The 22968-nt window shown below is 42.6% G+C and overlaps 1 protein-coding gene across 4 annotated transcripts in view; it reads left to right on the top strand.

Annotated features, from left to right (window-relative positions):
• The window catches only part of Alpk1 (alpha kinase 1), a 103590-nt gene that overhangs the window by 16715 nt on the left and 63907 nt on the right, over positions 1–22968 (top strand). The window contains exon 3 of one of the 4 annotated variants that reach the window (XM_052179268.1): positions 5181–5286. The exons of 2 other annotated variants lie outside the window; for them this stretch is intronic. The gene's annotated coding sequence lies outside the window, so the exon portion shown is untranslated. Of the gene's footprint in view, positions 1–5180; positions 5287–22271; positions 22385–22968 lie in introns of those variants that run through there. One more of the 4 variants, XM_052179269.1, reaches the window with a different exon arrangement.

The following is a 22968-nucleotide window of genomic DNA, read 5'->3' on the forward strand; positions in this document are numbered from 1 at the left end:
ATTTTCCCCCTTCTAAGAAGCACCGAAGCATCCACACTTTGGTCTTTCTTCTTGGGCTTCATATGGGCTATGAACTGAATTTTGGGTATTACTTTTGGGCTAATATCCACTTATCAGTGAGTGCATTCTGTGTGTGTTCTTTGGTGACTGGGTTACCTCACTCAGGATGGTATTTTCAAGTTCTATCCATTTGCCTGTGAATTTCATGAAGTCATTGTTTTAATAGCGAGTAATATTCCATCATGTAAATATACCACATTTTCTGTATCCATTCCTCTGTTGAAGGACATCTGAGTTGTTTCCAGCTTCTGGCTATTATTAATAAGGTTGCTATGAACATAGTGGAGCATGTGTCCTTATTACATGTTGGAGATTCTTCTGGGTATGTGCCCAGGAGTGGTATAGCTGGGCCCCCAGGTAGTACTACATCCAATATTTTGAGGAACTGCCAGGCTGATTTCCAGAGGGGATATAACAGCTTGCAATCCCTCCAGCAATGGAGGAGTGTTCCTCTTTCACCACATCCTTGCCAGCATCTGCTGTCACCTGAGTTTTTCATCTTGGCCATTCTGACTGGTGTAAGGTGGGATCTCAGGGTTGTTTTGATTTGCATTTCCCTCATGACTAAGGATGTTGAGCATTTCCTTAGGTGCTTCTCAGTCATCTGAGTTTCCTCAGTTGAGAATTCTCTGTTTAGCTCTGTTCCCCATTTTTGATAGGGTTATTTGGAGTCTAACTTCTTGAGTTCTTTGAATATATTGGGTATAAGCCCTCTATTGGATGTAGGATTGGTAAAGATCTTTCCCCACAGACTTTAATTTTTAAGAATTGGTGTTCTTGCTGGGCAGTGGTGGTGTGTACCTTTAATCCCAGTGCTAGGGAGGCAGAGCTGGAGGATATCTGTGAGTTCAAGGCCAGCCTGATATACAGAGCTAGGTCCAGGACATCCAGTGGGTAACACTCTCTCTCTCTCTCTCTCTCTCTCTCTCTCTCTCTCTCTCTCTCTCTCTCTCTCTCTCTCTCTTTCTCCCCGCCCCTCTCTCCCTCCCTCTCTCCTCCTTTCTCTCTCACATACACATATTTGTATGGATATATATCCATCCAAATATAATGTGTATATTAGGCAGACTACAGAGTAGAAGATATAGAAACCTTTAAGAACTACCTTATATCAGTAAAGTTGACACCTTTGTTTTTTTTTTCTATTTCCTAGTTTGGTTTCTATTGCTGAGACAAACATGAGGATCAAGAGTAACTTGGGAAGAAAAGGATTTATTTGGCTTACACATCAGTGTCACAGTTTGTCATAAAGGGAAGTCAGGGTGGCAGGAACTCACGGGCAGGAACTGAAGTGGAGACCATGGAGGAACATTGATTATTGGCTTTCTCCCTGTAGCTTGTTCAGGTCCAGTTTATTTTCTTAGAGTACCCAGGATCACCTTCCCAGAGGTGACCCACACATCGGCCCATTTTCATGTCTGCTGTGCTCCTCCCTGCTACTGAGCTTGCTCCGTGCCTTGGGTTACTATTTCTGTATCGGTTGAGGCCTGTTTTGTGAACAATTATATGGTCAATTCCAATATTCTTCTCTAAAGAAGGCACCATGAGTTGCTGAGAAGAAGGTATATTGTTTTGCTTTAGGATGAAATGTTCTATAAATATCTGTTAGATCCATTTGGTTCATAACTTCTGTTGGTTCCACCATGTCTCTGTTTAGACTGTGTTTCCCTGATCTGTCCATTGCCGAGAAAGAGGTATTGAAGTCTCCCTCTATTATTGTGTGGGGTGTGATGTGTGCTGTGAGCTTCAGTAAAGCTTCTCGTATGAATGTGGGTGCCCTTGCATTTGGAGCATAGATATTCAGAATAGAGAGTTCATCTTGGTAGATTTTTCCTTTGATGCATATGACGTGTCTCCTCCCTTATCTTTTTTGATGACTTTTGGTTGAAAGTCCATTTTATTTGATATTAGAATGGCTACTCCAGCTTGTTTCTTGGGACCATTTGCTTGGAAAATTGTTTTCCAACCTTTTACTCTGAGGTAGTGTCTGTCTTTGTCACTGAGGTGTGTTTAGGTTACTATTTCTGATTGAATAGAGTAACTAACTCTAGAAGGTGTTGAACCCATGAATTTGATGAGTCTTTCTGTCTGAGTTATGGACCCTGTGCCTGAGTCGCTGTTTGTTGAGGGCCTGAGTCAGGGAGCTAGTTACAAATTAAACCTAAGAACTTGAGAGCCCCATCCTACAATCTCCTAATTTCCAGGTACACTCTTGGAAACCAGAAATCTTAGTACGATGTCTTGAAATCACTGAGTTACAGAGGTGGGTATGCCTCTGTTTTACCTTTGTGAATCTTATCCTTTTGACACAAAGTCTAACTTAAAACACACACACAATATGTATATGTGTATGTGTGTTTGTGTGTGTATGTGTATGTGCATGTGCATGTGCATATGTATGTGTATGTGTATATGTATATGTTAGTGTTTATACATGTAAATTTATGTATATGTGTGTATGCATACATAAAGGAATTATGGCCTAAAATAAAACCTAATGGCCAGGGCTAAAGCCAAGCCCTGAGAAAACTGTAACCTAAATCCTAATGTGAGGGTTCTTTTGCAGACAGGGTGTCTGTGCACATAGATGCAGGCACTGTTGATCGAACGTGGCTTCGTTTAGTTCCTACAGAAAGAATCAGTCCTGGTCAGGAGGCATTTGCCACCCTGAGCTCTGGAAAGAAGGGCCAGGCAGGCTTCCGCTAGGTGCTAGGCGTCTGGCAGGCCGGCGAGCAGTTTGTGGTAGTGCAGGGGACGTCGCAGGTTTTGCCTTTCTGCTCAGTTCTTGTGTGAGGTGAGGAATCATTCTTATTTTGCTCATGGAGCGGGAGGACAACTCCCCCGCCCTGAAGGTCAAAGGTAAACTTGAAAAAGAGGGGGGATTTTGGTTAAAGCGCTGTGGACATCACCATAGGTCTGGAGAAACGGATAAACTACTTAAAGGCAATTAAGAGGCTTCTCACATGTAGGTTCTAAAACCAACTCCACAGCCTCGGACTGTGGTCAAGCCACCAGACCTCTGGTAACTGCGAATAACAGTACTGCACAGATTTACTTTACAGTGCCCAATCAGATAATGCCGGAAGTTTCTTAGTCCCGCGTTAAAAGTGGAGTACTCAGTACTGGGGAGCAGGGAGTATTATGTAAGTTGTCGATGCTTTTGTGATCAAGCATTAATGAAGAGAAGACTTTTCTGTTAGTCAAAAGAAAGGTAAATTGACTGAAGTTGAGAAATGCAGCACCGCATCTTATGGCTCCGCCTCCTCCCGACTGCCATTCTGATGGAACCCTCTGAACAGTAAGGAATAAGACGAGGGCACCGTACATGTCTAACGAGGCAGTGGCTACAAGCCCCACACTCATTAGTCGTGGGCAAATAAGTAAATAAGGAAGAATAAATTTTCCACGGAAGAAGCCACTTGTAAACTCCGAGGTTCCATCTTCAGTAGACCTGAAGAGCCAGCTGTAAACCGTATAGCCTGTAGATGGCGAGCTTGGCTTGGGTAATGGAACCGCTGAGCAGTGCTAGCCTCCTGGAGAAGGCTGGGCTTTGTGTTTTGCAAAAAAGATAAAAGAAAAGAAAAAGAAGAAAGAAAGACAGAAAGAAAGAAAGAAAGAAAGAAAGAAAGAAAGAAAGAAAGAAAGAAAGAAAGAAAGAAAGAAAGAAAGGAAGGAAGGAAGGAAGGAAGGAAGGAAGGAAGGAAGGAAGGAAGGAAGGAAGGAAGGAAGGAAGGAAGAGAAGCAGAGAGAAAAGAAAGAAAGAAAGAAAGAAAGAAAGAAAGAAAGAAAGAAAGAAAGAAAGAAAGAAAGAAAGAAAGAAAGAAAGAAAGAGAAAGAAAGAAAGAAGAAAGAAGGAAAGAAAGAAAGAGGGAAGGAAAGGAAGAAAGAGGAAGGAGAAAAGGTACTAAATAAAACTGGTGCATTAGTAAAGTATGATTGTGGGATTGTGGTTCTACAACAAAAGGATTCCTTAGGGCACGAGGGAACCTTCTCTGAAGGGACCATTCATCTGTCTGGGGACGTGATTTTACTCTGTGGCACACACTGTTGAGGGGCTAGGAGGGGGGATCTGGCTGAGAGTCCACACTGGCTACAGAATAAGTCAAGCAGAGACCATAAGCAGCTTTGGCAGCAGCCTCTCCAATAAATGAACATACTTGTACTGTATAACCCAAATCTAAGCTGTGTCCACGGTGTCTGTGCCTCTCTATCTAGATAAATAATTATGTACGCCGGAGCTTGCTTTGGGGCTGCTAGTGAATATTTGTTCTTCCGACTCCCCAAGGTAACCCTTTAGAGACCAATTACCATCTTTTATTAGCATCAGGTTTTTTTTTTTTTTTTTCTGGCTTACAGAGATTTCCTCAGCGACACACTGGGCATTCAGCACTCCTAAGGGATTTATGTCTTTAACGCTCTCAAACAATCTATTTGTTCTACTTGAGAAACATTTTTCTCACTTAAAAAATTCTACCTTGGAGAAAGGTAGAATTTTTTACCACCCCAGGCCACAAAGAAATATTTGTGAGTTTGTGAGGGGCGGGGGGGGGGGGGGGAGCCGGCATGACTTTGCAGACTGTGCGTGTCCGTGAGGTGGCCTGAGATGTTTTGCTGGTCCTTTCAGCTAGGAAAGCCCAGCAAGTCCCCCAACATGATAGATGGGTGACCTTTCACTGCATTACGAATCAGGGTCACTGTTTCCAAAGAGCCTCTTGGCTTGTGGGTCAGGTGAAGGGACATCGCGAGGCGGGCATGGTCCGTCTGCCCGGCCATTTATCACAGGGCTGTAGTTATCACCACCCCCAGACACTCACACATTCACACACACATACTGGGCTCCCCACCAACATGCTTCTGGAATCCACACAGCAGCCTTAGTTATCTGTCTCCTCTGCGCTGTCTGGCATGGACCCTGGAAAATGCTATGTGGGTGGAAGAATAAATCCTCGGGCTTGTATACAGTAAGAGAGGGAATGAGGTGAAAATCCACTCAGAAGGGGAAACACAAGCCAACTGCTTATGGATATACCCAATATTAGATAATATTATTCCCCAGAAATAGAAAAAAAACAAGGTAAGTAGGGTGCGTTTAATCTAATTCCTTTATTTTTACTCATCAGATGCTCAAGAGGCTGAGGTAGAACTGGGTGCTTGGTGACTATTTTCCAACATGACTCCAGCAACCTTCATGGTTGCTTGCTGATAGCATTGTCCTTTCCTAAATTTGTAAGTATTATGTCTTCCAAGTAGAATCCTTAACTCTCAGCATGAGGCGGTTTTGGTTTGCAGATAGCTTTTAAATCATGAGGCTACAGTTCACCTATGATACAGCAAACCTAGAAACTACCAGAAAAAACTTGGAAATGATGCTATGTCAGAATGGATTTGGGGGACTGGAGAGAAAGTTCCACAGTTAAGAGCATGCACAGACCTTACAAATGACCCAACATCCGTTCTCAGCGCCCACTTTAGACAGCACACAACAACCTGTAACTCCAGCACCAGGAGATGTGATGCCTCTGGCTTCCACAGGCACCTACACTGACACACACATACATACACAGATTCAAATGAAATAGATATTAAAAAAAAAAGATTGGAATTGAAAATGCCATCAGTGAAAGACAGACCGGAAGGGGAGGCAGATGAGAGGAATTTTTAAGGATCCAACTCTTACTGACAATCCAAATAGAATTAATGTCCATGTCACCCCCAAGTAGTGGCCCTAGAGTGGACAGTGGGGTGTCTGGCGTGACTATAACAGCCAAGGACACAAGGACACACACATACGTGCAGGGCAGGACTGCAGTGTCTACCTATGGCAAGTACTGAAAAAAGATTAGTTAAACAAGCTATCGCGTGGACGAGCTGCTAGGTGACTGATGGACGGTCTCGCTAAGGGCAAGGCTTATTTATTTATTTATGTAGTTAGTAGTTATGGAGGAACTGGTATAGAGGAATTAACATGGCACACACTATTAAAATGTACTTCAGTAAGTGGAGGAGAGATCCTCATAAACAGACTTCACATCAATAGCACGGTGGGCAACCCATAAACCCAGCTCTCAGAAGATAGAGACAAGGCAGAAGAGCAAGCTTACTAGCTGGACTAGCAGAATGGGTGAGCTCTGAGTTCAACTGAGAGACCTGGCCTTGATGAGAAAAATGGAGAGCAACCAGCAGTCACATTGGAAACCACACACCACTGCACGAGCAAGAAAGCGTGAACACTGGCTGCCCTTACGTTTACGCTGAGGCAGAAGATCCCAGTCAGTCAAACCATTCTGTTGACTGGCCTGACTCTGACCCTGCACAGCCTTGTCTTCGTCTGTCTTGGGCAGTCTCCTGGCTCCTACCTCTTTGATAGCCTTTCAATTCCAAAGAGAGTCTGTCTGCGGTGTATTACAGTAACAGCTTTCGTCCATTCCAGATTTAAAGGCCCGGCTGCCATTTTGCTTTATGGTGATGGTGGGGATTTAAGGAATGGTAATGAAGTTCACTAGTAAAGAAAGAGCTGAAAGAGCAGACCATTCTAGAAAACACATCCATTCTCACATCTGGTCTTGTGTGTGTGTGTGTGTGTGTGTGTGTGTGTTCCATATGATACTAAATTTCTGGCATCTTGACTTCCTTAAGTGTGGGTCACTGCTAAGTGCAACCTAAGTTATCACAGACACCAGTGATGGTGGGTGTTCACTGTCCATTTGACAGGCTACAAAGGACCTCTGAACATCCATGTTGAGGGTTATCTTGATTGCATTAACTGCTGTGGGAGGGCCCACTGTTGTGGTAGTTTTGCTTGTCTTTTGTTTTATGTTGTTATTTTGGGATTGTGTGTCCATTCATGCCCCTGGCTGTTGCCTGTGGTTCTACTGCTTTGTAATGAAGGCTGATTTTAAACTTCTTCACTTTCCCTACTAAAGACCACGAAGCTATGACTTTTCATCTGACTATAGTTTGGTTGCCGTGTTTAGTTCAGAAATGTATTAAAGAATGATAGGATGTGCCTAGGGGGTATTGAGATTTCCAACTGACTTGATTATAAAATTTTAGTTCCCTATTAATGTCATAATGCTTTTACACATGAGTCCAGATGTTTTCCCCTTGTGAACTCATAAAATTTTCCTTAAGCCTGCTATAGCATTAATTTTAGTAAAGTTCATTACTTCCGTATTTTAAACACAAATACACACATATATACACATATATTTATATTAACATTGTAGGGATATACTTTAAAAATAATTTTGATTAATGAACTATTTTATGTCTATTTTCATTGTTAAATATAACTATCCTCCAAGTCCTTTTTTTTTTTTTAACTTTTCTTGAATAGATGCTCAACTATTCATTTCTTGTGCTACATGTGAGGAAATTGACAGAAACACATCCTCAGGTCGAAGCCTGAGAGACCTGGACCACCCTTGGAAAAGCTGGCTGATAGCTTCTGAGCAGCCCAGACTGGGGGGGGGACCCCAGTAGGGAAAGTGCCTGGCTGTCTGGGACTCTGTCATAGAAGCCTCTGGAATGGGTCACTGCAGGAAGTGATTACGTCTACTAGAGAGGAGACGTCTGTGCGTCTGTGCGAGGCAGCTTCCATGCCCACGCTGGGTTTCTGGTGCATTTCTCAAGGCGAGAGGTGGGCTCAAAGATTAGTCACATAGTTATTAATGCTCTCCTGCCTCATGGTCACCTCAGCAGAGTGGATGACAAATGTATGCCTGACTGTGGCTCTGTTTAATCTTAGTCCCGACCACTTTCCTGTGCTCCCTAGCACATATACACATGCACATCACATACACATATACATGTGTGTGTGTGTGTGTCTGAGTGTGTGTACGCCCTGGCTGTCCTAGAACTAAGGCCTGCTGTAGACCTCAGTGATTAGTGTAACAGATCTTTGGTATCAGTTTTTACGTAGTAATTTTCAAAATTGCAAGCCAATAATTTTTTAACTCCTTTTTTTTATTCATATCATATAGATATATTTTTTATTTACATTTCAAATTATTTCCCCTTTTCTGGCCCCCCCCCACTCCCCGAAAGTCCCATAAGCCCCTTTCCCACCCATCCCCTGATCTCCCACCCACCCCTTCCCACTTCCCTGTTCTGGTTTTGTCCTATACTGCTACACTGAGTCTTTCCAGAACAAGGGGCCACTCCTCTGTTCTTCTTGTACCTCATTTGATGTGTGGATTATGTTTTTGGTATTCCAGTTTTCTAGGTTAATATCCACTTATTAGTGAGTGCATACTATGACTCATCTTTTGAGTCTGGGTTACCTCACTTAGTATGATGTTCTCCAGTTCCATCCATTTGCCTAAGAATTTCATGAATTCATTGTTTCTAATGGCTGAATAGTACTCCATTGTGTATATATACCACATTTTTTTTGCATCCATTCTTCTGTTGAGGGATACCTGGGTTCTTTCCAGCTTCTGGCTATTATAAATAGGGCTGCTATGAACATAGTGGAGCATGTATCCTTATTACATGCTGGGGAATCCTCTGGGTATATGCCCAGGAGTGGTATAGCAGGATCTTTCGGAAGTGACATGCCCAATTTTCTGAGGAACTGCCAGACTGATTTCCAGAGTGGTTGTACCAATTTGCAACCCCACCAGCAGTGGAGGAGTGTTCCTCTTTCTCCACATCCTCGCCAACACCTGCTGTCTCCTGAATTTTTAATCTTAGCCATTCTGACTGGTGTAAGGTGAAATCTCAGGGCTGTTTTGATTTGCATTTCCCTAATGACTAATGAAGTAGAGCATTTTTTAAGATGCTTCTCAGCCATCCGAAATTCTTCAGGTGAAAATTCTTTGTTTAACTCTGTACCCTATTTTTAATAGGGTTATTTGGTTTTCTGGAGTCTAACTTCTTGAGTTCTTTGTATATATTGGATATTAGCCCTCTATCTGATGTAGGGTTGGTGAAGATCTTTTCCCAATTTGTTGGTTGCCGATTTGTCCTTTTGATGGTGTCCTTTGCCTTACAGAAACTTTGTAATTTTATGAGGTCCCATTTGTCAATTCTTGATCTTAGAGCATAAGCTATTGGTGATCTGTTCAGAAACTTTCCCCCTGTACCGATGTCCTCAAGGGTCTTCCCCAGTTTCTTTTCTATTAGCTTCAGAGTGTTTGCAAGCCAATAATTTTATAACCAATGGTATGTTTATAAGTTAGTTATCAAAAATAAGGAAAACATGACCAGCCTTATTTATGATGTAGGACTGACTTGTTTTTATACAGTCTAAATATTAAGGGAGCATCTTGTGAATTTCTGTGTGTGTTATAATGTGTATATGTGTATATGTATATGTGTGAGGTGTTGTGGGAAGTGTATGTGTATAGTGTGTATATGTAAGGTATGTGTGTAGTGTGTGTGTAGTGTATGGTATATGTGTGTACATTGTGTGTGTATTTGTATATGAGGGATGTGTGTGTGTGTGTGTGTGGTTTATATGGTGTGTATGTATGTGAAGTATGTGTGGTGTGTCTGATGTGTATGGTGTGTATGTAGTGTGTGTGTGTATATGTAAGGTATGTAGTGTGTGTGTAGTGTACGGTTGTGTGTGGTATGTGTATGTGTATATGAGGGATGTGTATGTGGTGTGTGTATGTATGTGTGTGTACATGTGTTCATGCTCATGTGCATGTGCCCATGTGGAGGTCAGAGGACTCTTGTGAGAATCTGTTTTCCCCTTCCTCTCTGGTCCTCAGCTTTGGTATCATCCACCTCTGCTCATCCATCTTACCAACCTTCTGTCTTTGCTTTCATCTCAAGAAACAAAAGACCAAACAAAGAAATTCGTGTATTTTCTGCAACACTGTACAATGTCTAGCTTGTTCTGTTTGTTGGCGTCTGATTCCTGCGTTATTTCTCTGCTGATTACTTACCTGGCTGTTGTCAGCTGTGCTGTCTTGTGGGAAAGTGAGCTACCTACAAACTGCATAAAGGCCTAACGCTATCCAATAAAGACGGGAGTTCGGGGAGAGAGGCCGGTGACGTCACCAAGCCTGGCTCTCCTGCTTATTCAGGAACAGATTCCCTGGTTAGAAGATGTGGTTAGCACTTGATCCTAATCAAAGGGCCCAAAATACTTGGATCTAGTTCATTTTAATCTTAGTTGAAAAGAGCGTGGATGGACACTTAGGGAGAAGCGAAGGCAGCATAATGTCTCCCCTTCAAGTGCTGCGCAGCCTTCAGAATGTGGCGTGGATTTCAGCCTCGTAATTCTCCTTGAAGCAAACAGAAGGGTCTCACAGCACAGAAAGCAGCGGTTTATGAGGCCGTACAGACAGCCGCACAAGAGGACTCTGTTCATGGCCTTCAAAGTGAGGCAGCGAAGGCGCGGCCGCTGCTGTGGCCACATGTAATATCGCCTGTAGCTCTTTAAAGAGGATTAGCCCAGCGTGCTGAGAGCATTCAAAGCTGGATTTCATGTAGAGCCCAATATGCTAATGAAATGGTAATGTGTAAGGCAAACATTTCGTAATATCAAATCCCCTCCAAACTCAGCTTTGTCCCTCCCACAGTGGGAAACCAAACTTTATCATATCAGAAAGACTAGCTTCCCTCCCTTATTTAGCTGCTTAGATAAAAGACGAAGATAAATATATGTTCAGTCTTAAGATAAATTCAATTCCAGTGTAAGCCGAAAATCAAAGCCTGTTTATAGACAGTCATTAAAAAAAAACAAAAAACTACATCTATCTGCCCACAGGGTTGAGTGTCAAATAATTTATCCTTGCAGAAAGTAATTGCTGTAACATGGATTTTTTTAAAAAATAGGAACACAAAGGCTAACAGAGAGCACATTCTTGTCCAACTTCACTTTAGAATTTTTTCATGAGTCTCCCTTTTGCCTGCCCCGGTGTTCCTGTGCTCAGTGTTGGGATGTGCCACATCCTAACTTCCCAAATCGTGTCTCTACTCTTTCAGATTAGAGATTTGCAGTTTCTTAAAGGTGGCTGGCTACGTGCTTGGCTGAGGACATGTGGGCTTCTTTCAATTTGGTGTTTCAGTTTCAGGACCCATTTGGCATGGCCGAGGTGAATTCATTGCCAGAGTGTGATTACAAGCCACGTAGCCACCACGGACATCATCTTTCTATCCATGCACATGGCTCCCAAAGATTGAAACATCCCCCACCCCCACCCCACCACCCTCAAAACTTCCTCGCAATGGCTGGGAAATACAGACCCAGGGAACACATGGAGCCAGTGCCTCTGTCTCAATTTCTCATGTGCGAGCTTTCATTAGCTGTGATCATTTTGCTGCCCTTGACTGAGGAGTTTAGACTCCCTTGGCTTTTTGTTGGTTAGAAATGGTGTGTGTGTGTGTGTGTGTGTGTGTGTATGTGTGTGTATCAAAGTTTTGAAGGGTTTGTCTGTGGACATAGAGGGACCATGACACAGATTCATGAAAGACCACACTCTCCACTCCCTGTTAGCACTGACAAAGCCGTAGCTGTTTCACACAGCAAGCTGACTGGGATTGTTGTGTGGGGGCTGCACGGCCAGATTAGTGCCCACAGCAAACCCGTTCCTCTGCTTGTTAGACCGTCCCTTCCTGACAGTTTCCTCAATTGTCGCTCGTGACAAGGCTGTCACTAGGTGATGGCTTCTTTTGGCCATTTTCAGATAAAGATAATTTCCTTAACTTCCATTTTATTTGACAACAAGCACTGTGGGCGAGAAAGAGAGGAGAGGAAGTGCTTGCCGAGGGTCAGGGCATTGCCACTTCAAAGGCATCTTTGATCTAAAAATATGTGCTGTACCAAATTCATTATGTCTTTCCTTAAAGAGCCTTTAAATTTATTGATCTTCTCCCCCATTATTCTCCTTTTACGTCCAGTAAGGATGTATGAGATGTAGTGTTGGGAAAAGCCTAAGGAGAACTGTGGGGCTGCCGCCAACTGGCCACTTCTTAGGTCATTATAAGAACGAAACAACAGGTGCTTTTGTTTCGACTGTCTTCTGAGTCCCTCAGCCACAGAGCCCGGCTCATGCTGGCCAGGGCTCTTAGTGACACCAGCCCCAGCAGATGAGCCAGAACAATGTTTGATATTGCAGCTCGATAAGGAAAATAAAATTCTAGGCCGACCTTGTGCCCACAGTCATCTTGCCCCACGCCCCGCTGTGCCCATGATCTGGAAAGCCGGTTCACAGGGACTGGGCAGGGATGGGGAGGCTCCTTTGTAGAAGAAGAATTTGGCTTCCACCAGGAATGCTCTTCCCCTGAGCTGAAGGTTAGCTTGCTGAAGTTCATGTAATTGCACAGACGGATAGAAGATTAGACAAGGCAGGAAACAGGAGGATAAAAATCTCTTTGTAAACACATGAAAAATGTACTTTAAGATAGCCTTGATATCAAGGCTGACTTGGGAGGGGCTCCGCGAGGAGCTAGGGGCTGATGTGGTCAAAATACTGTGTATGAAATTCTCAAAGAAGGAATGAAAACACATTTAATGCAAAAAAATCGTCATTTTATTCATAAAAGAAATATTTGGAATGGTTTAAGAAGAACATTTTGTGGTATTTTTAATTTGCTTTCAAATAGTTCAAATCTACACACACGTGTGCATACATATATAAATAAACACATGTAACAAAATGTTATGCACAGGATAATTAGACTTCAGTATTCTTTGAACTTTACTGTATATTTTGAATTTTCATAATACAAAAAAATCAAAACATAAAATATTAGAGGGGAGGAGAGCAGAAGCTTTAGTGTGGGGAACGTTTTTTACCTGGGGAGCAGGCCCTCTTTCCGGAGGCTTTGCCTCTCTGAATTTCCTTTCGCTCTTGCTGTTCTGAGTTAGAGTTACATGAAATCAATGTTTTAAACAACATTTAGAATGAAGGGAAAAATAGGTTCCAGGAGAAGTATCACAACCAACCCTTCACTTCAAAGACTTCCCATAAAACAATCAATTTCCAACTAAGCACAGGACCAGTGTTCATGCCTGCAGTGAAGAAAAGTTCAAACAGCTTAATCCCAGTTTTCTTGTCCCAAGTACACTGTTCCTTATAGTTAGTTTCAGAAGACCTAGGTAGTTTTGATGGTTAGGAACGAATGTAATTTTGGCAAGTTTGGCATTAAGGAAATTATATAATTCTCTTATTGCTGGAGGTCAATCCTGGGATCTCATATCTGCTAAATTACATCCCTAGTATGTAAACATATTAAAACAAGGGGCTGGAGAGATGGCTCAGTGGTTCTGAGCAGTGGATGCTTTTCTAGAGGTCCGGAGTTCAATTCTCAGCACCCACATGGTTGCTCACAACCCTCTGTAATGAGATCTGGTGCCCTCTTCTGGTGTGCATGAAAACAGCAATCCTATACATGAAATAGACAAATGATAAAAACCATGTTTATCCTGAATTGTTAAAACATGTCTTTAGGCTTCTAAAAGTAATAAAATGGATTCTTTTGGAAAATCACTTCCCTGAATTTGTCTTGCCAAGTTTGAATTGTGCTTTCAGCGCTGCCCCCATGTTCCAGGGTTCCCGTAGCTTTGTCTGTGGTACCAGACACCATTTCCCTGCGCTATGTCAGTTCATCCTGTCTGAAAGGGAGATACTGTGGTTAGCTCAGGTTTATCCATAAGGAAATTGAGGTTCAGAAGCCTAAGTAACGTTTCCATGTCTCACACACAGTCAATAGTACAACCAGAATTCAGATTTGGAAGCCTGGGATTTCAAGCTGTGTTGTTAATGAGGGGCCAGAAGGCACAGGACTTAGGCTCCTGAACAGCCTCTCCTGTTTGCGGCTAACGCTAATGCTGAGCAAGTGCGCGCACTGGTCTTCAGACCCAATTCCTTTAGCTCGTCAACCCCAGACTCCTTCCCTGCAAGCTTTGGACAAGTAAACTGAGATATGAAGGCAAGGAAAAGGGCTGAAGAGGAACCGTGGCTTCTCTCTGGTTTCTCCAGCGTTCTTTCTCCCTCTTGCAGACACAAGAGATTGACCTCTGAGGTCTGCTCAGAGGGACAGCTGTCAGCGGGACAACAGCATTCAGGATCTACAGCTTTGTGTCACAAACACCCACTCATCGGTCCCTCTGATAATGATGATAATGATGATGGAAGGACTCTGATGTGATTTCTCTTGATGTCGGTTAAACCGGGGAACCTTGGTTTTGCTTTCCTTATGAAATCGGTGAAAGGAGGAGGAAGATAGCCTGGTCTAAAGAAGCACGTTATTTTAAGGAGGGGTCTCTGCATTGCCACCGCAGAGTTCACCTGCTCGGTGACATGTAAATGAGGGCAGAAGCTGGCAGACAGCAACACCATCAGCCTGCCTCCGAGGAGACAAAAGTAAACACTCTCAAAGAGATTGCACCGAAATATGATATCAGCTGCAAGAGAGGGCCATCTCCTCCGGTCAAATGAGAAAAATCATATTATCCTCACTGTGGTATACAAATAGCTTGTAAGCCACATTCCCCATTTTCAATAGTGACAATGAAGTGCTAACCTCGAGGCCGCAGGCCAGCCTGATCCCATCTCCAAACACAAACACTTCTGCCTGGGTTTTGGCTTGGGGGCTGTGCGGTGGCCTCCCAACCCCCCACCTTCCCCCACCCCCTGTTAATTGGCTGAGACCACCAGAATTCGGAGGACACAGATGTTACTGATAGTTTTCCTAGGGAACACATTCATGCCCATCTGTTGCAGCCTAGAAGGCTGTTCATATATCCACAAGGCCTTCATTTAATTCTTGTCAGAAAGTAATGTAAATCCAGTTTACCTCAGAGGTCGCAGCGAGATTTATGCCAATGAGCCCCCTGCAATTTACACACACTGTAGTTGTATACGATGAAAAGAAAGCCTTTCATGTCGGTGCATATTAACAAGAAAGTCTGCTTTCCGAAAGGCTTTTTGACTGAGCTTTCCCCTAATTTTAATACAGCCCATGCCAGTTGGTGTACCCAGCTTTAGAGGGGGGAGAAAAAGAATAGGAAGAAGGAGGGAAAAATCCCTAATCTTTAAAGTTTCTTCTTTTATAAGAGGTGAAAGTGAAGGAGAGAAATCCGAGGAAGAGGCAGTAACTCATCGGTAATTATCTGTGAGGAGACAGGATGCCCTCGCCCTTTGAGAGAGTCTGACAGGAGAGCTGCTCTGGCTTGAATTATCGGAGTCGAGGTCCAGAGAGAATTCGGTTGTGAGCAATTATCTTTCAGTGTGAAAACGGCAGGACTGCCCCATCGAATTAGTCTTCTGACTTTTCAACTGTCTCTTTTTAGTATAGACAGAGGGGATGATGGGATTTGATTACTTTTATTAAGACCAAGGTAGGTAGAAATTGATTCGTCGGGTAAAGTGGAAAGTGTGTGTAGAGAGCGATTTTTAGTGCAAACCTGAGAACAGTTCAAAGCACTTCGATGGATCCTGTTTTTCTGGCTTTTGGTATATTTTGAAATATTCACATTTGTGGCCATAGGTTGATGGGCAAATGGCTTTGAAAATACACTTGGGATCAAAGTGGCTTTGAGATTCTGAATCCAGCCCCTTTAGCATGTATGACCTTGGCAAGTTACTTAACCTTCATGACCCTCAATTTTCTCATCTCTAGAGTGGGGATGAAGCCTGTATCTTACAATTTTGACTCTAAGGTGGACAGCACAGGGTCTACAGAACAGGAAGTCATTAGCCACTGGCAGTTGTGCCTTCTTTCCTGTGCCTGGGAAAGCAAATTGCATGTTGGAAATGTGAAGTCAGTACAAAAAACCTTCATCGTTCTGATCGCTACAAGGCTTTTCCATATCTGAAGAAAATTTGTTAAAGGGAGATAAAATGAGAGTTTTTTTTTCCTTTTCACAGTTCATAATTTTCGTTTTCAGTTGTTGAGGTTCTTTTGTTTGTTTCTGTTTCTTTTTCATTCTGTTTTGTTTTTCTGCAGAAATGCATACATTTGGGGTCAGAGAAAGCCCAACTCCTCTCCTTGTTCAGTTGCAGCCTCTGGCTTCCTAGGACAGTGACACTAGGCGTTGTGCTGCTGGGGAGACCTGCTTGTTTCCTTGTACGGGTGGCTTTGAGGTATATGGTACGATTATTTTGTGCATTTTACCTTTTGTTTGTATTTTGCTTAAGATAATATTAAATCCCAGTGTGATTTCAAGCACACGCTAACAGGACCTTGCCAACAGTGGAATCTAAGAGCGTTCTGTCTCAGGGCTGGAGGCTCTTGGGCCCTGGTTGAAAATACAGTGTGTTGTTCGTCACACACAGAGTGTGCACAAGTGTGCACAGTGTGGGCTTAATTGCAGAACTGGATGAAGCGGGCATTGTATTTTGTAAGCGAATAGGCACAGGCTGACGTCCAAGGCTGTTTATTACCAAAACCAGAGACCAGAAAAACCCAATATAATTTCAGAATGGAGGGTAACGGGTGGCTTGGTGAGTGAGAATGTTACCTGCACAAACGCGAGGGGCTGATTTTGAATCCCCAGAACCTACATAAAAATCTAGGCATGTCGCACTAAAAACTATTATAATAGATTGTTTATATTATTTACTATTGGAAAATATATTATTTTCTAACCCATCGGCTTCGAATGAAGTTTGATGCGGGAGGCTATCATCTATGAAACAGCCAGAAGAAAGAGCCAGCTCTGTGGTCTTGCTGCGAGTCCTTCCTCTGATTCATCTCCCCTCACATGGCCCATGGAGGTTTTAGAGTGCAAAGTGCTTTTTATAGATGGACGCTGTTTTCCCATTGTGATGTCAGAACAAGATAAACCTCGGGTGTGGGTTGGGGTGTGGAATATAAACAAGTGGGCTGGGCACATAGCAGAGTGGATTGAATTATTTGCTGGCATGGTCAGCTTCCTGTAAAACAAAATGTTTCACTTAAAGTTACAAATGGATTTATTACAATGGGAAAGATCCAGTGTGCTCATAAATAAGGACCCCACTTCTCAGCTCACTATGTCGAGGCCTCCTGGGAAGAGATGTATTGCCTTCTGTCAGGGTTAATCTATAAACGCCTTCAGTACTTAGACACCATTGGTCTTTGCTCCCCTTCATTGGTCCCTCTGGAGTCATATTGTCACTTGTATCAGGTGGAAATTAGGATCCTTTCTCCCTGGGAACAATGTATCATTTAGTGCTTCAGAGCCGAGTACACACACACTTCTGCTTTGAATAGACCCGGATGTGAATGTGTATAGCATAAAAGTCACTAATCAATTATTTCTGTTTAAGGGTGGGATTATTACGTTCTTCCCAAGAAAAAAAATTAGACACAGTGATCTCATGTTAAGCCGTGGATTGGATGTTTAAAAACATGTATCTAGCTCCTGCCCTGTAATCCTAAGGAACTCTTGTTTAAACTCAAACCATCTTTGAGACTGAATTTTTAAGGTTCTCTCTCTCTCTCTCTCTCTCTCTCTCTCTCTCTCTCTCTGTGTGTGTGTGTGTGTCTGTGTGTGTGTGTGCACACGCGAGCGCGCGTGTGCTCATGCACAGTCACCCGTGTACTTATGTGTGCCTTTGCGATTGTATGCACATGTGTGTGGAGGTGCCCTAGGATGTCACTGGGTCCCATGGAGAGGGAGTTATGGGAGGTTCTGGGTGCTGGGATTTGAACGCCAATCTCATCTGAGCATCCAGTGTCCTTGACTACTGAGCTTTCTCCTGTCTTCAAACTTCTGACTTCTCAATTTTAAAATGAAAGCCATACTTCTTGCTACCAATGCTATAATGAGTTCTAATGAATGTTCTCATCACAATTTTGTAACAGTAGGGTTATAAGCCCAAATTTTCTATTTTCTTTGTCAAGATCTAAGTGTCTGCACCATTTTTTCTAAGTGGGGCACTGGTAAGAAGGATGCTGTGGGTTACAGGGCTTCTCTTGGTTTACACAAACTGACCCTGTACATCAGGCTATTGTCTAGGGAAACTTATTTAGAAGTTAAATTATGTATGTGCCTATTCCCAGATATTTGTCACTGGGGTTGAAAATGTTTATTTTGATTCTGGTAGGCTTCAAGACCATTACATTACCATACAAAAGACACTGTGTGTAAGTCAGTAAATGTTAAATGTCACTTTGGAGTTTCCAGATAGTCTGTCTGAAACTTCTAAGTTAGCTTCAAAACCAAACAATAAGAAAAATCAGGAGGCAGAGGCAGGCAGACTTCTGAGTTCAAGGCCAGCCTGATCTATAGAGTCAGTTCCAGAACAATCTGGGCTACACAGAGAAACCTTGTATCCAAAACAGATAAACAAACAAAAACAGACAAACAAATAAATAAAAATGTAAACATCTAGGAAATGAGCATTTTCATCAAATTGTATAAAAGTTAATGTTTCATTGTTTACTTTTTTCTTGTATCTCTGTTAGTATAACATTACCAAATATTTCTTTATTAATTAAAAAAACAAGTAGTTGGATTCATGCTGTCTAAAATCAGCATCCACTTTATTAGGGAAAGGAGAAAATGAAAGTTCCACCACCCCCGCCCCCCTGCACAGCTACCAAGAAAAATAAACTAGAGTGCTTCAAACTCAGGTTCCCCCCAAATCGGATGTTTGATGCTCAGAGCCTACTGCTGCATAACTGAGAAGCATTTCTGCAGGAACAGAAATCTCAGAGGAAACAGAGAAGCCGGAAGCCAGGAACTTGGCTTAGTGGGAACGAGGGTTTACCACCCTAGCATGAGGATTGGGGTTCAGAGCGCCATTACCCACATACAAATCAGGCATGGCGGTGGGTGTACACCTCTCGGGGATAAGGACAGAGAATTCCGCTGGTCACTGGTCAGCCAGTCCAGTTCAATTGGTGAGCCCCCAGTTCAGAGAGACACTGCTTCAAAACTGCTTAGGTGGATGAAAACTGAGGCAGATACTCAGTGTATACCTCTGGTGTATGTGTGTGTGTGTGTGTGTGTGCACTTGTGCAAACAGATGATTACACCAAGTTAACTTGGTTTGTATTTTTTCTTTTCTTTTTTTTTAAAGCAAAACACATTTTTCTCTTCAAAGATATCTAACTGCCCATACTTCTCAGTTTGCTAACAGAATCTATATTTGTTAATGAAATGTGGTCCTTAGGAATTATTTAAAGGATGATTTCATCATCATGTAGCTTAATATTGTTTTTTAAAAAGAAAATGTTTTGTTTGATTGGATGAGCAGTTTTCTTTCTCAAACACACAAATAGGAATGAAGCCACCAGGAAGGGATGCCCTCCTTGGGTAAATGTGAGGACAATGTATGACCCTTTAGAAAGAGTAATGTGAGGCTGACGGGGTTTGGTGGGTAGTGGTACCCCAGGAATATCCTGATGGGATAGATGTGGAAAAGGGGTGACCTTTCAAAACTTTAAATTATACAACTTTATTCCATGAAATTTTATTGAAAGCTGTTATCAGATTCTACAAAACATTGTTTACTTCCTGGGCAAAGATTTATATTTTATATATTCACATAATTAATATATTTATATAATTTATATGCAAAATAAATTATATAATACAAACATTTATTTATATTATTTAAATATATTTTATATATTTAAATATATAATTGTGTAATTACATATATATATTAATTTAGCTAATTCCTATAAAATATGAGACTTATTTTATTATGCTTCTTGCAGATAAAGATGCTGAGATGTGATTTGCCTAAAGCTAGTAAGATCTAAACCTTGGAGTCCCGGCTATAACCTGCAGGTTTACCCACCCTGCTTGGCTGCCTAGTGATGGCTGAGTGAAATAATTTGTTTTCATATCATTTTTCCCCCTACAGTTTCAAAGCCTACTCATCCCGTCTCCTTAAACTGTTCCTTTGTAAGCTACTGACCACATCGCAATCTATATGTTCTATGAAAAGTTAACGAACTATGCTGACTGGGAGAGCTGTGATCACAGACTTGGAAGGCTTTCTTTTGTATACTGAACTTTAATTCCCACATTGATTGTTCTCATCGAAAGTGTGCACTGCCCGACTGGAGAGATGGCTCAACACTGGGACCCAGATCCTGGGATTGGGTGGTTAATAAGACCTGTAACTCAAATTCCAGGAGGGCCGATGCCCTCTTCTGGCCTCTGTAGGTACTGCATGCAAATGGTGCACATGCATTCATCAGACACACATAGGAACCGCTTTCAAAGTGTACATTATTACACACCTGGCAACTTCATACCAGAGAACTCTGACCTGGCTTTCCTCCTCCAGCCCCCATCGATACACAGCCTTTATCCACTTAACTGTTAATGTAAGCTGAGGATTTCCACACCTCACCCACTGCAGCACACAATATATATTCAGGCCATGTCATTTCTTGTCCTGAAAATTAACTATCTTACATCTAGTTATTCTTTCTGGAATTACTTGCAGTTTTTTCCCCTGGTATTATTTAATGGGAAGCGAAGTAGCCGTGTGCTTTGAGGTCTGAGTGCTAAACTTTTATCGGGAATTGCTCCTTGCCTCAGGGTGTCTCTGGGTGAGGAGACTATGGAGTACGTTTCTAGCTGTGCTCTCCTGTCAGTTATGGTGCAGTATGCAGAGGCAGAGCTACTGGAAGGACCATTGCTAAGCTATCAACTCAGGAGCCTGGAGCCAGGACCAGATGGCAGGCGTGGCTCGCCTTGACCTGAGATGCGGCTCTTCAGCCACGGGGCCAGGCTAATAATTCTTCAGATGTCACCATGGCTGATGGAGCAGGTAACTGTAGCCGGGAGCGGCCGCAGCAGCCCTTGCAATGTGGCGTTTTCTTTTTCTCTTCTTCCTTCCTGGGGCCACTGCCTAACCCATTTGTGACCCGGAACACTCTTATTGCACTTTTCGTGCACAGTCAAGTTTGGTAAACATGGTCAGTGGCAGGGAACTGGAGAGGGTGGGCACGGACAAGAGAGGAGAGGTGGCCTTGCCGGGCAGTCTCCTGTCTCCGTAAGGTATGGCCTGCAGGCTGGAAGTGGATAGAAACAGATGTAAAAACAAATTATTTTCACTCATAGACTTTAATAAAATCTATTTGTCTTTAAAAAAAAAACATCAAAACATCCCTTTGATTTTGTTTTCCACCAGAAGAGAATGCCAAGGTGATTGAAGCATCCTGGGACTTTGTTTACCTAGTGGTTGGAACTGCCCAGCAAGGCTTTCCGGAAGTTACTTATCATTGGCCAAGTGAGAGTCTTTCTCCACATCATTCTCCAAACCACACCCCTTCCACAGTTCCCTGCCCAAGAGCCCTCTCTGGCCAGACAGGCTGTATCTCTAATTACGTCTGCCTGGAGACATCAGCTCCAACCCTTGGGACAGTGACTGGTATTTATTAGGTGTTCAGTACACCTGGGCTTCGGTACAGCTTTATATATTTGGGATTTTAATTGTCAGGTAGACATATAGACTTCCCAGACTGTCAGTAAATGTGTGGAACACAGCGAGTACAGGACCAATCCGGGTTAAGCAAAAGAGTGTACTGCCAATGTGATCACTATTTTTTTTTTATTCGATACATTCTTTATTTACATTTCAAATGATTTCCCCTTTTCTGGCTCCCCACTCCCCGAAAGTCCCAAAAGCCCACTTCCCTTCCCCTGTTCTCCCATCTACCCCTTCTCGCTTCCCTGTTCTGGAATTCCCCTATACTGCTGCACTGAGTCTTTCCAGAACCAGAGGCCACTCCTCCGTTCTTCTTGGACATCATTTAATATGTGGATTATGTCTTGGGTATTCAAAGTTTCTATGCTAATATCCACTTATCAGTGAGTACATACCATGATTCACCTTTTGAGTCTGGGTTACCTCACTTAGTATGATGTTCTCCAGCTCCATCCATTTGTCTAAGAATTTCATGAATTCGTGGTTTCTAATGGCTGAATAGACGTGATGTGATCACTATTATATCTCCTGTGCTCAACTCAATCTCATCATCTTCCCCCTAAAAATCCATGATTCCAGATTTCTACTTTATCATTCCTTCTTTTAAAACCTTTAAATTATTTTAATTAGACACGTTTGCAGTACAGAGTGTTAATTTGGTGAGTGTAGATGATTTCTTGTTTTTCTTTGTGACTTGGACGCGTGTATCTGTACCCTGCTACAATATATTAGACACCAGTGTTTATTAGATGTACGTCTGTCTGCCCATCTGTCTGTTCATCCGTCGGTCTGTCCCCGCATGTGACTACTGACTTGCTATGTATTTCTCTGAGCTTCACTGTCGTGTCTTCCAGAACTGATGAGCATGCTTTTGACCATCGACTCCAGTGTAAGGATGTTTTGTCTCCTGGCTGACAAAGATTGCACCACTGAGGACATCATTGTGTGTGTCAGCAAGGCTCAGACTGGAGAGTTTCTCTAAGGTGGAGTTGATACCTAAGCATGGGCAGTGGGGATAATATCTGTTTATGATTAATTATATCGGATAATGCCAAATCAGAACTCTGACTGTGGAATATGGGATAAGCAACCCTGTTCTCAACAATACCTACTGTAGCTTTTTACAGTGTTTCCTAATCAAGGGGTAAATAGTTTTTCGTGGGACACAACCTCATCTTTCTTGGTGGGTAATGAAGTTGAGCACTTTCCATGTTTATTAGCTGAGGTGCTTCCTCTTGTGTGACTTCCTAAGTCCTTTTCATATTCTTTCCTCAAGTTCTTTTCTTGTTGGCTAATGGGAACTCTTTATATATTCTGGGTAGAAATCTTTTGTCAGTTACCAAACTTACAACTTCTTCCTTTCACAAGACATTGTGGTGGTGCAAGCCGTTAATCCTAGCACTCAGGAAGCAGAGGCAGGTGAATCTTTGTGAGTTCAAGGCTAACCTGTTCTACATAGGCAGTTTCAGGCCAGCTAGGGGTATCTAGCTGAACCCTGTCTCAAAAACAAATACTTTCTTCTAGTTTGTGATTTCTCATTTTATTTGATTTTTGTTGTGGTTTTGTG

Source organism: Apodemus sylvaticus, chromosome 4 (genome assembly GCF_947179515.1).
Source record: "Apodemus sylvaticus chromosome 4, mApoSyl1.1, whole genome shotgun sequence".
Taxonomy (NCBI): Eukaryota; Metazoa; Chordata; class Mammalia; order Rodentia; family Muridae; genus Apodemus; species Apodemus sylvaticus.